The sequence below is a fragment of the Ambystoma mexicanum genome, chromosome 3p, assembly GCF_040938575.1.
Source record: "Ambystoma mexicanum isolate Mex_15411 chromosome 3p, UKY_AmexF1_1, whole genome shotgun sequence".
In the NCBI taxonomy this organism is placed as follows: domain Eukaryota; kingdom Metazoa; phylum Chordata; class Amphibia; order Caudata; family Ambystomatidae; genus Ambystoma; species Ambystoma mexicanum.
Genome location: NC_090925.1, coordinates 267,464,545 through 267,480,275, shown reverse-complemented (window position 1 = coordinate 267,480,275; position 15,731 = coordinate 267,464,545).

Here is a 15,731-nt window from a genome sequence, read left to right as displayed (position 1 = left end):
GCCTATAAAAGTTGGCAAAACCCAAGAAGGATTGAAGAGCTTTTACTGAGCTCGGAACGGGCCAATCCAAAACTGCCCGAACCTTGGAGGTACACATGAGCACTCCTTTTTGGGAAATCTGAAACCCCAAGAACTCTACAGATGATGCATGGAACACACACTTCTCCAGTTTTGCAAAGAGAGAGTATTCCCTTAGACGAAGTAGAACAGAGCGCACATGCTGTATATGTTGGGGCAGAGTTTCCGAATATATCAGAATGTCATCCAAATAGATAACAACATAGCAATCCAGCATGTCCCTGAAGATGTCATTTACAAAATGCTGAAACGTCGCTGGGGCATTGCAAAGCCCAAAGGGCATTACACAATATTCATAGAGCCCATATTTTGTCTTAAAGGCAGTCTTCCATTCATCTCCCTTTCGCATCCTCACCAAATTGTATGCTCCCCGCAGGTCCAACTTGGTGAAGATAGTGGAGGAGGTCATTTTATCAAGGAGCTCAGTAATAAGCGGCAACGGATACTGGTTCTTCACCATGACTTTATTAAGGGCGTGGTAGTCCACACAAGGGGGCAGATCCCCTTCTTTCTTTGGCACAAAAAATATTGGGGAGGCCGCTGGTGAGCGGGACGGACGTATGTGTCCGAAGCGTAAGGCGTTGTCAATATAGCTCCGTAGTTGTTCTTCCTCCTTCTGTGTAAGGGAGTAAATTCGACCATGGGGGATTGCTGCTCCAGGTATCAGGTCGATGGGGCAGTCATAGCATCTGTGTGGGGGCAGTTTTTCTGAAAGTCCTTTGTCAAACACATCAGAAAATTCCTGGTACTCCAAAGGGAGTACCGAAACAGGGTTAGATGACGTGGCGTTGATAGAAGGGAGGCAAGTTACCATCGCCAGACAAGGGGACAATACCGCTACATTACAGGACTCAAAGCACCTCTGTATACAAAAAGAGGAAGAGAACCGTACGGTTTGTTCAACCCAGTCAACTACAGGATTGTGTCTTTGCAACCAAGAAAGCCCCAGAATGATGCCAAATTGAGGGGCCGTGATAAGGTCGAAAGTGATGGATTCCGAATGTCCTTGTAAAGTGGACATTTGTAGTGGACCTGTTTGATCCGTCACCTGTCCAGATACTAAACGTGAACCATCTACCGCATGTATTTCCTCAGGTCTTGCTTTAGGAAATATAGGTAGTCCGTAACGTTCGGCCAACTTAAGGTCCATATAATTCCCGCTAGCCCCTGAGTCTATCATTACCGGGTTGGAAAAGGTAATGACGCCGGGAGCCGTAAAGCACATAGTAAGGTAAATATGCAAAGACGGAAAATACTCACCCGGGCCTGGGATCATTTGACTCGTCCGGAAGGCCCGGTTTAAGGACGAGTCCTGGCGTTTCCCGACGACTTGGCGGGCCTTTTGGGACACAGACGGATGTAATGACCTGACTGGCCACAATAGAAACATAGATTGTTCACCACCCGCCTTTCTCGTTCGGCCTTGGACAATGGGCCCCTAATTGCCCCGATTTGCATAGGTTCAGCTTCTCCCTGAGAAACAGGTGTAGTTCTATCTGGTCGGGAGGTGGTGCGAATATCGGGATAGCGACGTTTGCCACGTCTTTGCCGGAGTCGAGCGTCGACTTGTAAGACTAAGTCCAGCAATTCGGGAAAACCAGATGGAAGAGCAGGTACCACTGATAGGGCATCTTTCAGGTCGTCCGACAAACCTTTATAAAACACAGCCGATTTCTTCTGTTCTGGCCATGTGGTTTCAGCCGCTAATTGATTGAAACGGGCAAGATATGTCAAGAGATCCGACTTGCCTTGGCTAATAGCCAAGAACTCCAGATCCGAGGACTGTGCTTTATATCTCATATCAAAAACACTGTTCATGGCTTGGATTAACATATCAAAATCATACAGAGCCGGGTCATCTGCTTCCAGCAATGGATTAGCCCATGCTGCAGCAGTGCCACCCAGATGGGAAAGAACAAATGCCGCCTTTGTAGTAGCATCTGGAAATGCCAAGGGACGACAAAGAAAATGAAGGCGACATTGGTTCACAAAGGTTCGATACGCCTTGGGATCACCCAAAAAGCGTTCTGGTGGGGCCAAAGGGAATGGCCCAGGGAGGACAACTGGAGCTGGAGCCGGAGGCGGAACAAGTGGTACAGGAGGAGGCGCCGCAGCCGCGGCGTCACCAAATTCCTCGTCATGGGGTAGGGGCTGCACAAAGCTGTGTAAAACATCCATGCGTTGATGTAAAGTCGCATGTGCTGATGCCATATCGGTACGAAGAGCAGAAAAAGCCTGCATGAGGGCTGCCAATGGGTCCGATGCAGCCTCCATAACCGAGAGACGGTTTAAAAAAAGGCTCCTAAATCTGTCACAGCCTAGGTATGGTATCCCAGTTGTCGCAGATAACACTCTCCCAGTTATGGAAAAGTATCCTTCTCTCTTCGAACACGAAAAGTCTCTAACGTGATAGGCCAAAGACTTTCCCCCCAAGAGCTCAGCCTACATGAATCTATTCCACCTGTCAGGCTGAGGGCTTGAGTGAAAAGGCAGGAGCAGACTCAGCAGAGCTAAAGGAGGGAAAAGCAGAGCAGACGTTCAGAATGCAGCCAGGTATTGCCAAATGAACAGCAAACAAGACCCCCAAGTACCCACTCTTACCTGTTCCGTAGGAAAAAGTACCAGTAACCTACTAGTATTGGACACAGAGGGGAAAGCTTATATCAACGGTGAAGGAGGAGTGCACCAGTGTATCAGGACATCAGTGCTGCAAAGCGTCCCAAGAAGATGTCCACAGTGCTCAAAAATAGACTCAGCAAAGCGTCCCAAAGAATATCCCAAAGCAATCCAATTCGGTTTCAGCAAAGCGTCCAAATATGTCCAAAGCAATCCAATTGCAGATTCAGCAAAGCGTCCAGATATGTCCAAAGCAATCCAATTGCAGATTCAGCAAAGCGTCCAGAATAAACAGTGCCAAAAAAAAAATGTTTAAGCAAACAAAAATAAAGGCAGAGAAAACAAGCATTACCCCACGCTAGTTCCTTTACTATAGTATTCGAGTGAGAAAGCGTCACAGCCAGAGGACTTTAACAAGTGGAGGTCGAGTTGCAAGCCGAGTTCAATGATTCCGGGGAAAGCAGTCGAGGAGGGACGGGCGTCGGAAACAGGGAAGGAAAAGGCAGAGGCGGAGGCTTGAATTAAGCACAGGATTCAAGATCAAACAGGAGTCAGGAAACAGCGCTCGGAACTAACACAGTTTAGGAGCACTTGGCACTCGAACAGACAGTATTAAATACGGTCTTCAGAAGGCACGGCAACGTGGTACTTGCGTGTCACGTGACTAACATAGCAGGAGGATGGGAATTGTAGTTTTAGCGGGCTCTGTGTGTTGAAGAGCGCTCATATAAACGCCATGGCAATTTCCAATAAAAACGGGATGTGACAGGGTTAGACCTTGTGATTTGTGAATAGTGATAGCATCTGAAAGAGATAGAGAGAATTGTTCTCTCCTTATGTACATGTCTTTAAAAAGAAGGAAACTTACTATTGTGCAGTCTATTTTTTAAATATCTTCAAGTTTGTTAAAGTGGATGTTGACAAACTGAATGTTGTTGTCATGTGGACATGTTTGGAAGGCAACTACTGACTTGTTCTACGTCAAAGTTACATTTTACAAGCTATTTATTTATATATATTTATTTAGTGCTGTTGCTTGTTGACACATAGGGATTGTCATGACGTGCACTTCTAATTTGTCTGTGAAGGTGATATGTACTATGGGTTACATTTCTTTTTTCAACATTGTATCGTTGAATTTAGCAAAATGAAAAGGTGATAGCTGGAAGGTTTTGAATAAATCATAGCCACGGGCACATCTCTGGGTAACCCCCCAGACCATCGTTTTTCAGCATGCCAAGCCATTACAGAAGAGGAAAAAAAATATGCAAATTAGGCTTAGTCCTACCCCAAAAGGGGCAGTCCAGCCCAAACTGCTAGGTCACATCCCTTCTGCATGAGACCACAACCACCCCCAGACATGTTTCAGCCTTGTTGGGCGTCATCAGTGAGGAGTAGCTTGGGTCTATAGGCCCGGCAGACTCGGGACCCACGTCTTGGCATACCCGTCCTACTCGGGGTGACTTTAGCAAAATGAAAAGGTGATGGCTGGAAGGTTGTGAATAAATCATAACCACGGGACCAGCTCTGGGCAACCCTCCAGACCATTGTTTTTCAGCCTGCCAAGCCATTACAGAAGGGGAAAAACCATATGCAAATCAGGCTTGGTCCTACCCCAGAAGGGGCAGTCCAGCCCGAACTGCTAGGTCACATCCCTTCTACACGAGACCACAAGTATCCCCAGACATGTTTCAGCCTTGTTGGGCATCAACAGTGAGGAGTAGCTTGGGTCTCTAGGCCCGGCAAACTCGGGACCCACGTCTGGGCATATCCGTCCCACTCGGGGTGACTTTAGCAAAACGAAAAGGTGATGGCTGTAAGGTTTTGACTAATTCATAACAACAGGCACAGCTCTGGGCAACCCTCCAGACCATCGTTTTTCAGCCTGCCAAGCCATTACAGAAGGGGGAAAACCATATGCAATTAAGGTTTGGTCCTACCCTAAAAGAGACAGTCCAGCCCAGACTGCTAGGTCACATCCCTTCTGCACTAGGCCACAAGGATCCCCAGACATGTTTCAGCCTTGTTGGGCATCATTAATGTGGAGTAGCTTGGGTCTATAGGCCCGGCAGACTCAGGGCCCACATCTGGGCATACCCGTCCCACTCAGGATGACTTTAGCAAAACAAAAAGGTAATGGCTGGAAGGTTTTGAATAAATCATAACCACACGCACAGCTCTGGGCAACCCACCAGACCATTGTTTTTCAGCCTGCCAAGCCATTACAGAAGGGGGAAAACCATATGCAAATATGGCTTGGTCCTACCCCAAAGGTGCATTCCAGCCTGATTACAGCTTGCAAGGGTTGGCATTAAGGGCATGCATTTTATATTTTGCTTTATTAATTGTTCCTTGACAACAGGAGCAGATGTGTTTTGCACATATAGCTCATTGATTAGTCTACTATTTAAGATGGATTTTGAATCTTAATGGATTTTATATTAAGCAGACCATTTCTAATGCTTTTAATATGCCACCATAGGTGAGATCTGCAGACTGACACATGTTTTCATTAGTTCTCTGTAGTGAAAGTGTTGCTAGAGATTTACATTTCCAATGCTGCCGAGTGTGTTACGACATTGTTTGTGTCTAATGTTTTGAAAATAGGTTGACCTTTTACTGGTTTTAACTTTAGGAGGTCTCTGAAAACTATAACGTGTTTTCCTCCAAACAGTTCTTCGTAGTCGGTTTTAAGGACTTGTTGCATTCTGAGATGAATTAAAGCCAAAATGAGGTTGGAAACCATGCTTCCATCATCTCTGAGGAGCACTTTCATCGTTTAAGAATTCTGTGTACTTCAGTAGCAGCTTCTGATGGTAATTTGTTGTATTCTGATATGTTTTGTTGTTCTACTAGGAGGAGCAGTAGTCCGTGTAAAGTTACACTTCCTATATTGTATGGAGCTAAACCGGTGGGGGCTGCTACAACACTTAAAAATTGTTGTTTGTTAAGTCTTGTAGAAACTTGATGATTATTTTCATTAAAAATGTTATGCCACAACCAGCTTCACCACTTACATATAGGAGAAGAGGTTTATCATTTTTACAGCTGCATATTTTAGTTTCATGTTTAAAACCATGTTCAATTTCATCAGTGACTTCTAGATAAATGGTGAGCTGTTCATCATTAAGCTGTGTTTTGAGCACTGCCAAGCCATCAGATTGTTTAGCTTGATACATGGTATTTTCTACCTCAGTCATTGCTATTTCTGCTTCATTTAGAATGAGTGGTTCTCCAAGTGGTTCTTGGCTTCCTGTAAGGGAAGGTTGATTGGCCACTGCTGGAGGGTCTTTATCTAGCTGAGCTTCAATTTTTTCCCCTTTTTGGCATTCATTGTCCAACATTTGTTTGTATTGTTTGAAATTGACATTTGTTATACTGCTTTCATTTGCCTTTAATGCAGCTTCAAATGAGTCATGGTGAGATAATAATTCTTCTTTTCTCTAAGGTTTAAAAAGTTGCAGTAGGGCCATGTAATGAAGTTCTCTATGTTGCAGAGATTTAAATGATAACTTTATATGATTCATTAGGCTGGGTTTGGTAGATTCTACCAGGCTTCCTTCACAAGTTGAGACTGAATATTTGCCGGTTGTGTCATCTGATGTGACATTGCTTTTGTAGGAGTTGTTTTGGGCTATGCCGTACAGGCACATGTTTTCCAAAGCAGTCATTCTGTTTGGGAAGTATGTGTCAATTAAATAGTTTTTCAAACTGTCCTGGCTGTTGGGATCATTCGTGGCTATTTCTTTGATCTCTTGGGAGGATTTTAGTACTCTTTTTCAGGATGAAGCTGGACCAAGGTTTAGCCAAACAGTGTTTTCAAATTTGCCATGAACGGATGTATCTCTTAAAATGTCTGCAGCTTTGTAGCACCCGTATTCTCTATGGGAGAGCATTTTTAATCCGAAGTTGTACAGTTTATGTGACAGTGTTTTGTCAGATGATATGTCATCCCATAGGTCCTTTAGCTCTGTTTTCTAAGCTTTGGTGAAATAGGCTGTGACATATCTTGCAATTGCAGTGGAATTGTCTGCAATGTATTGTATATCTATATTTGCATTCTACAAGAGGGCAATGATTGCATTATAATCATTGATGCACTTGCATGCTTCGTCCCTTTTAATGTTTTATGTGTTTTTAGGGGATTTGTGTCCAACAGAAGACATTGAGCTATTTACATGTTGTTTTGCGCAAACTGGTCTAGGGAAGCCAAAGCGACATTTGGTGTACTATTTACCTCTGTTTTTCTATCTACATTGGAAGTATTTGCCACACTTATGTTTTTGGAAGTGCAGGATTTGTGTACATAGGTCACTGTGTGCAGTTTCTGAAGGGATGTCACAGGTAATGTATTTTTGAATGAACTGTAAAACAGTGGCATCACTGTCATGGCCAAATTTGGGAGCATCTTTTATCCACAAAAGCATGTGAATGTGTGGTGCTCCTCTAGATTGATATTCATTTCTCCAAACTCCAAAAGAAGTGTTCCACTATTGGAGGGGTAGTTTTATTGCAGATGAAGTGCAGCATGGCAATGAAGCGATGAAGACACATGGACAGGGCAAGATAACAGAGTTCTCTTGGTGTTTTTATATTTATTCCCTCTTTATATTGGTTTACACTTTGTAAGAAGTCGTGCAAATCATCCCATGCATATTCAGCACAACCTAAAGTAACAAACCATGTGGATGGGCTTAGGTTCCTTAGCATACAATGTACATGAGCATGACATCAGAAACAGTATTCTTTTGTATTAAGCATGTTTGCCAAGAGATTTCTTATACTTGACTGCAGCACTTCATCTTTGTCTTTTATCTTTTTAAGCAGATGTGTAGTGGACATGTTTGAAAAATTAGAGCCTGTTTTTCATGTGTGTGCAACTCCATAACATAGAGTTACTAGTTCACTTTCAAACAGGAGGAACAAAATGCAGAATACTGGGGTCTTCATAATACACTTGTAAAGAGCGACATTCTGATGCAGTAATTTGTGTGGATCTTTCATCATATCTTCCTCCATTTCCAGTAGGAAAGAGAAGAGGAAAGGAATGTGCTTCTACACTTTCTTCCCATATGCTCATTGGGGATCTTTGGATTGATGCATTTGATACGTTTCCCATGCATCTTCAATGGTGTCTTTGGAGGGTAGTGGGTGAATTGTATACTGGTCAAAAGTGTTGACTGCAGTTAAAAGAATCTACATATTCAAATTATCCAGTTGCCGGTGAATGTTGAATTATTTGGATGTTTTCTCTTAGGTTTTCTTCTATGCTTATGTCTTTGTAGTATTCATTGTTTTCTTTCAAATATTCCAAGGCTAGTCTAACTTTAAGTCAACCAGTTCTTGCATAATCTTTTTGTCTTTTTTTGGTACACCATTAACTAGTACAATCAAAGATTGATCTATTGGCCATTGTACTCCTAGAGTTTCTACATTTTCCTTAAGATCTAATGGCAAATATGCTACTTTGCCATGTATACCTTTTAGTAACTCACTTGAGAAGCAGGACGTTAACACAGCCTAAGTTGCGAGGGAGTGCTTGGGGCCTAAGTTATGGCACCGCCTGATGTGATGGAGGCACGCATCTAGAGAAGCAGGGGGTGCACTTGGTTTAAGTTGCGAGGGAGCACACATAGGCAGAGGAGAAGGGAGCGGGTGGTGGGGTGGCGAGGACCGTTTGCAGGGGGTACAATGCGTATGCAAGAAGGAGAAAGGGCACAAGGTCGGGGGGTTGCGCAGAGTGTAGCAAAACTAACTATCCCTGCACCTTCTTACCTTGCAGCCGCAGACAGGAGGGTGAGGTCGTCCATGCTCACAATCTGCGCCTCTACCCCATTGCTGCCAAACACTTGCTTTGCTCAACACTACAACCTTGTCCTGCAAGGGCTCTGCTATGGAGGGACTGAACCTCAGTTCTTAAAGGATTGGAAGCATGGTAAGTGTAATCAGGCAGTGTCTCCTGAGCACCTGCGTTGCTCAACACTGCAGCCTTGTCCTGCGAGGGCTTTGCCACAGAGGGTCTGAACCTTGTTTCCTAAAGGCTCGAAAGCATGGACGTAGCAATGCGTGCTACATGTTATCAGGGAGCGTCTCCTGCGCACCTGCTTCGCTCAAAACCGTGGCCTTGTCCTGCGAGGGCTTTGCCGCAGAGGGTCTGAACCTCTGTTATTTAAGGCTCAGAAATGTGCACCTAGCGATGCACGCTACATGTAATCAGGCAGTGTCTCCTGCGCACCTGCATCACTCAACACTGCAGCCTTGTCCTGCGAGGGCTTTGCTGCAGAGGGTCTGAACCTTGGTTCTTAAAGGCTCAGAAGCGTGGACGTAGTGATGCATGCTACATGTAATTGGGCCTTCTAAAGGAAGCGTGGAAGTAGTGATGCTTGCTATGCGTAACCGGGCAGCATCTCCTGTGCACCTGCATCACTCAACACCGCAGCCTTGTCCTGTGAGGGCTTTGCTGCAGAGGGTCCAAACCTTGGTTCTTAAAGGCTCCGAAGCGTGGATGTAGCAATGCGTGCTACGTGTAATCAGGCACCATCTCCTGCGCACCTGCATTTCTCAACACCCCAGCTTTGTCCTGCGAGGGCTTTTCCGCAGAGGGTCTGAACCTCAGTTCTTATAGGCTCAGAAGCATGGACATAGCTATGCGTGCTATGTGTAATCGGGCAGCGTCTCCTGCGCATCTGCGTTGCTCAACATCACGGCCTTGTCCTGTGAGGGATAATGAATAAGAGTGAAATAAATGTTGTCGATTCGAAAATAATACTTTAGCGGAATATATAGTGAAAGTGCATTGCTTCAATTAGAAAGATATACATGATATAGTCATGTACTTTCGTTGGTACTTTTTGGTAGCTGTCTTTGGCAATCTTCTTCGTTCTTGTAATTGTAAAAGAATGTTAGTGGGTATATGTGGTAATGGTGAAGTACTTTTCGTAAGCAAGGTTTTTATTTATGAAGGTACGAGGAGTTGTTGGAAAAACAAGTTAATGATGTTGTGTTATGGGTGGTGTACGAAAGTGTGTTAACTATGATGTTAAAACAATTGGAGTATGAGTAGTGCTGTTTGGCACATTAGAAGGAAGAGGGCAAAAATGGCTGTGAGGAAAAGGTGCATATCTAGGTTATTTTTGTGCTGCTGATTTTAATAAAAGAAGTGCTGTACAATGCATTTGTAATGTGTTTGCCATGTTTTTAAAGAATATGGAAACTGTAGCCTAGTGGTAATGCAATGGTGGATTGTTGTTGCGGCAGCTTTTGGTGTGTTATAGTAGAGGTTGGGCAAGAAGAGTACTTTATATGCAAGGTGAAGTGTTGAATATAGATATTTTAGCAGTATACATATATGTGTGAGCAGGTGGAGAATGGTGGCAGTGGAAGTGATGTAATGAGGGAGGTTGGAAAGTGTGACATGTATATGGAATGAAAAATGGAAAATGCTGACCGTTTAAGAATGTTTCTTTTTAGAAGCATTTTCATGAAAGTTAAAAAGTGAATATGTGCATTTATAGCAGCACTGTGTGTAACTTTTTTCAAAAAAGAAAATAAAAGCAGATGTAAAGTATTTGTAGCACATTTTTAAGTTGCATTTGGTGTGTGGATGTTTAATATGTTGGCAGTACATGTATATTAGCCAACATGATCCATTGCAATATTTAGTTGCTTATGGAGTATTTGTTTTTTCTTTCCATTTTAAGAGCTGTAGTTGCACTAAACCCAGACTACAAGTCCCAGAATGCATCGAAAAAACTAGGACTAGGACTGGATAAGCACGTACAGATTGGAAGCAAGTATTCATGTACTGTCAAGATATTAAACTTCCAAACACTAAGTGGCACTTATAATTGGTGTGCACATCTTCTGCATCTGCTTTTTCTTTCTTTTACAAAGAAGGTACACACAGTGCTGATGTAAATGCATACATGCATTTCTTAACTTTATTAAAAATGCTCCTAAAAAGATACATTTTAAAATGCTCAGCATTTTCCATTTTTCATATCATATAAATGTGTCACTTTTGAATCTTCCAGTCCAGTCCTGTTTTGTTTTTTTTGCATTCTGGGACTTGTAGTCCGAGTTGTGGAATGGCAGAAGTGTTATTACAAGTCACAGAATACAAAGAAAGAAACCGGGACTTGATAAGCAGCTTTAGATTGGAATGGCCATGTTGGCAAGTATGCATGTACTGCCAACATATTAAACTTCCACACACCAAGTGCCACTTAAAATGTTCTACAAATCTTTTCCATCTGTTTTTCGTTTGTTTATAAAAAATTTACACACAGTGCTGCTATAAACACACATATGCATTTTTTAAATTTCATGAAAATGCTCCAGAAAGAAACATTTTTAAATGCACAATATTGTAAGTAACTGCCACTTGATGTAAGCAGGTGCTGAATGCTGCAATACATGGCATTTGCTGGAGTGGTTTAAAAAGAGAATATGCTTAATGAGATGAGATATCAAGCTTATTACAGGGTAAGTGGCAGCAGCCCTGTATACATACATTTGTAAAAGTTGGAAAAAATATTTTAAAATCACCATCTGCAGCTGCTGACCCTATACCTATCACCTGTGGTGTGCCCCAAGGCTCATGTGTATCTCCAACTTTGTATAACATATTTACAAAGCCGCTGTTTGATGAACTGGACTGTCTGGGTGTCACCTACACTAATTATGCAGATGACATCCAGATACTCCTACCTCTCACATGTATCTATGACACAGATGTACAACGGGTGAATGAAATCTACACCATCATTCAGGTATGGATGGCCGTCCATGGCCTCTGCCTGAATGACGACAAAACAGAACTCCTCCTGGTAGGTTCCCCAGCCAACTTAAACAAATTAAGCCCCAACTACACTACTTTCAACATAGACGGGAACAACATCCCCATTGCCAAAGAAGGAAAAACTTTAGGCTTCTGCTTTGACGCTACATCCAACCTAAACAAACAAGTGAATATGACCGCTTCAGCCACTGCCTACAAAGGTAAACTGATATGGGCCTGTAGACTGATTCTATCAACAGAAAGTTGTCTTATACTAGCTGATTCCATGTCATTTCACCGCGTGATGTTTTTTCATGGGCTTTTTTGCTGCTTATTTTTTTATTAAAAAACTCATCGGATATTTATTTTTTTGGGGGGTTTGGTGTTCCCCCCAAACCCCCATCCCATTTATTTTTTTATAAATCCCCGAACACCCACACCCAATATATATATTTTTCCAACTCCCCCAAACAAATTCAATGAGTTTTTTCGGCCAAAAAATCACAGTAAAAACCCCCACGAAAAAACATCCCGCGATGAAAGGACATCGTACCTATTAGCCAGAGCACTTATACTGTCCAAATTGGACTATTGTAATGGTCTCTATTTGGGTGCTAGTAAAACTGTACTCAACAAATTAAATGTTGTTCCCACTTGGATTACCCTACACCTGCTCTGCTCTCCTGTACCTCATATCTGCTCTGCCCTCTTTCTTAGTGAATTAATAGAACTAATGTCTCCCCACACCTGTACTGCCTGCATTGCAGCTAGTCAAAACATACCCTGTTACTGATTCTTATTACCACCTATGACTAGGTTTTTATAAATGGTATTTGGAACCTATGTCTCCAATAAGTATCTTGGTACCCTGTTACTGTAATCTATTACTGCCTATGCCTAGGTTTCCAAAATGTATTCTGATACCTACTCGCAATTGTCATCAATCTGCTATACATTTACAAATTCTACATATCTACATTCAATTGCATTCTCTATGTCTGTAACATTCTATGTCTGTAACATTCTACTAAAAGCACCCAGATACCCCTGGGTCAGGTGCGCTATATAAATATAATAAACAAACAAACAAACGAACAAACAAAGAAACAAACACACAAGATGCCGATGTTGTTGAATCTGCAAATATAAATCTTGGAGAGTTTTACAGTAGTTTCTGATGCAGGTGGCTTTGAGCAATAGGAGACATTTAATATGAGAGTTCAAGAGTAAATCTGAAGTGTTGAACTGAGGTGACAGGGTTACATCTAGTGTTTTTGGCTGTGTGACTGAAAGCAGCCAATGAGGGAGTGTTACAAACATACAAGTAAAAATGGTTAAAGGGCTGCCTTGTGTGACATAGTCCGCGGACACTGCATGTTATATACAAGTCCTTTGAGGATGCCTGGCATGGAAAGGGCACTGCGGAGACCGCCAACAGTCGTATATGTCCGCTGACATCAGGTGTTCAGCCAATGAGGTTTTGTTGGTGTCATGTACAGGAAGACTGGTTAGTAAGAGTTATCTTTGTTGAGTGCAGTGAGGATGGCTATGGTTATGTGTTTGAGGAAGCAGAGTGCATGTATTCTGGGAGACTCTTGGATCCATTGGCTGAAGGTGTATTTTGAGCACTGAGGATTTTGTCTGAGAATCTTGGATTCAATGAATTTCAGGTTTCATTGTATGGAGTTTGAGGAATGAAGTGGGTGCAGTTCCTCCCATTTTGTGAGACTATGGTTCAATTGAAGCATCCGGACATCATCGTTGTTCACTGTGGAGGCAACAGTTTGGGCTATGTTACTGTAATATCATTACAGTTTGCAATGAAGGATACATTTGGAAACTTGATGGAACTGTTTCCACATTTGAACATTATTTTTTCCTGCATAGCTCAGAGACAAATGTGGATGCGTTTGAATGTATTTTGTCCACAAATTGAGAAAGCAAGGTGCAATGTGGACACAGTTGTATGTGCCTTTTTGTGGGATGTTGGCATGACATCTTTTCGTAATGAAAATATCAAATGTGATATTGTCAACATTTTTTGAAGAAGTGAAGTGCATCTGACTGGTGTGGGCAATCATATCTTTCTTGAAAATGTTCAAAATGCATTGAAGCAGTTTGTGTGAACACATAAACAGGCCGATTCATGGAATTAATGTGCGCTGAAAATCTCAGCGCAAGCGTGCGAAAGCGTGCGAATCGCAGCGCAAGTGCGAAAATCACAGCGCAAGCGTGCGAAAGCTGTGCACATCGATTCATGGAAGTCTGTTTGTGTGTAAATCCTGGGATGTGTGCTTAAATCCTGCGTGGTGCACACGTGCGCACCCGTCATCAAACAGCGTGCGCTATGCGCACAGCGAAAGCGCACATAGCGCGGCGCACACAACAAAAGTGGGCGGAACACGGGGCGTAACACGCGGAATGGGGAACAACGCGTGAAAATGTGGGCGTTGCGGGGTAAGTACAGGAGTTAAATGCGCGGAACGCCCACACGCACACCTACAACACGTATTCATGGAATCGAACAGGGGAAACGCGTGTGCCAAAAAAGACGCGCTAATCCGGAAACACGTACTCCAGCAGGAAGCAGGCTTACGCAGCCCCGTGCAGCATAAAAGTGCACGCAAACAACAAACAAGCTCAGCCGCTACGATGAATATACCGTTCCTTGCAGCAGTGGTCGTAGGACACCGCAGGAGGAGGAGGATAGTCAGGCCCAGAATGTTTACACCCAGGACCAGCCTTTTTGGGATGCCTGATGACCAGGTGTATGGGAGGTACAGGTTTCCACCTCACATAATACTCGACCTGGTGAGTGAGTGGTAGGATGACCTCATATCACCCACCCTGTGCTCCCAAACACTGAGCCCCTTGGAAAAGGTGCTCAATGTACTGCACTTCTTGGCCACTGGTTCATTTCAGCGGACAAGTGCCATAGTGGGGGGGGTGTCACAAGCCACACAGTCATGCTGCCTACACCAGGTGTTGGCCATCATGACTGCCTGCTCTTCAGTCCGCAGGCACATATACCTGCCCAGAACACCTGCAGAAAGGCAGGCTGCCGTCCAGGATTTTTACGGGGTGGCACACTTCCCCAAAGTGCTAGGTGCCATTGATTGCACCCATGTGGCTCTACGTCCTCCCAGAGCAACTGAGCACATCTATAGAAACCGCAAGCACTGGCATTCCATCAATGTGCAGGTAGTATGTGATGCCAAGGGAATCATCACCTCAGTATATGCCAACTATCCAGGGTCCGCCCTTGACAGTTTCATTTTCAGAATGTCAACCCTAAACTGGGACCTAGAAGCTGGGCGGCATGGCGATACATGGCTGCTTGGTGAGTATAAATGCCTCTGCACATGCATGCATGTCAGATACTGAGTAATGTCACAACCTCACTAATGATACCCATCATCACCTCCTCAGGGGACAGTGCCTACCCTCTGAGCACCCACATGATGACGCCAATTCGGAACCCCACCACACCACCCGAGGTAAGATACAACACAGCCCATATTGCAACCCGGGGCATAGTGGAGCGCACATTCAGAGTGCTCAAGTCACGCTTTGGCTCCCTTGACCGCTCTGGTGGGCAGCTGCTATACGCGCCCCCAGTAATGTGCAGGATCATAGTGACAGCATGTGTCCTGCACAATGTTGCAACCCGCCGGGGCCTGCCGGTGGACATGGTGGTGCCCACACATCCCCAACCACATGCACGGCCGCTGCACATGGGAGGGGAAAGGGCACGTGGTGAGGCAGCCCGTACGCAGCTGGTGGCTAATTACTTCACCTAAAATCACACCCCTGTGGAGTGCACACAGCCCTGGCACATACCAGCTGACAATCAATGATGATGACATAAGGGACAGTCAACTGTCACAACCATACCAGCCTGAGATTGGTCACCTGGAAGTGTTACATTGTGTGCATCCCTACCTACCGAAAGACAACCAATGCTGTGTCACAAAAAGACACACATTTATGCTGCATGAATGACTACCCCCTTGCAAAATACAACATGAAAATAGCGCCATGTCACCCAACCCCTCCCCATCTCCGCTACCCAACACACCATGGCATGTCATGCAATGTGAAAGCAAACAAAGGAATGCACAACACATGACACAAGTGTCACAAAGTACACTGTCCCAAATGGAAACAGGCCACAGACAATATGCTCCCAGTAATCAATAACAAACAGCACACATGACCAAATACTTACCAGGAACACAATACAGCAACACAGGATGAA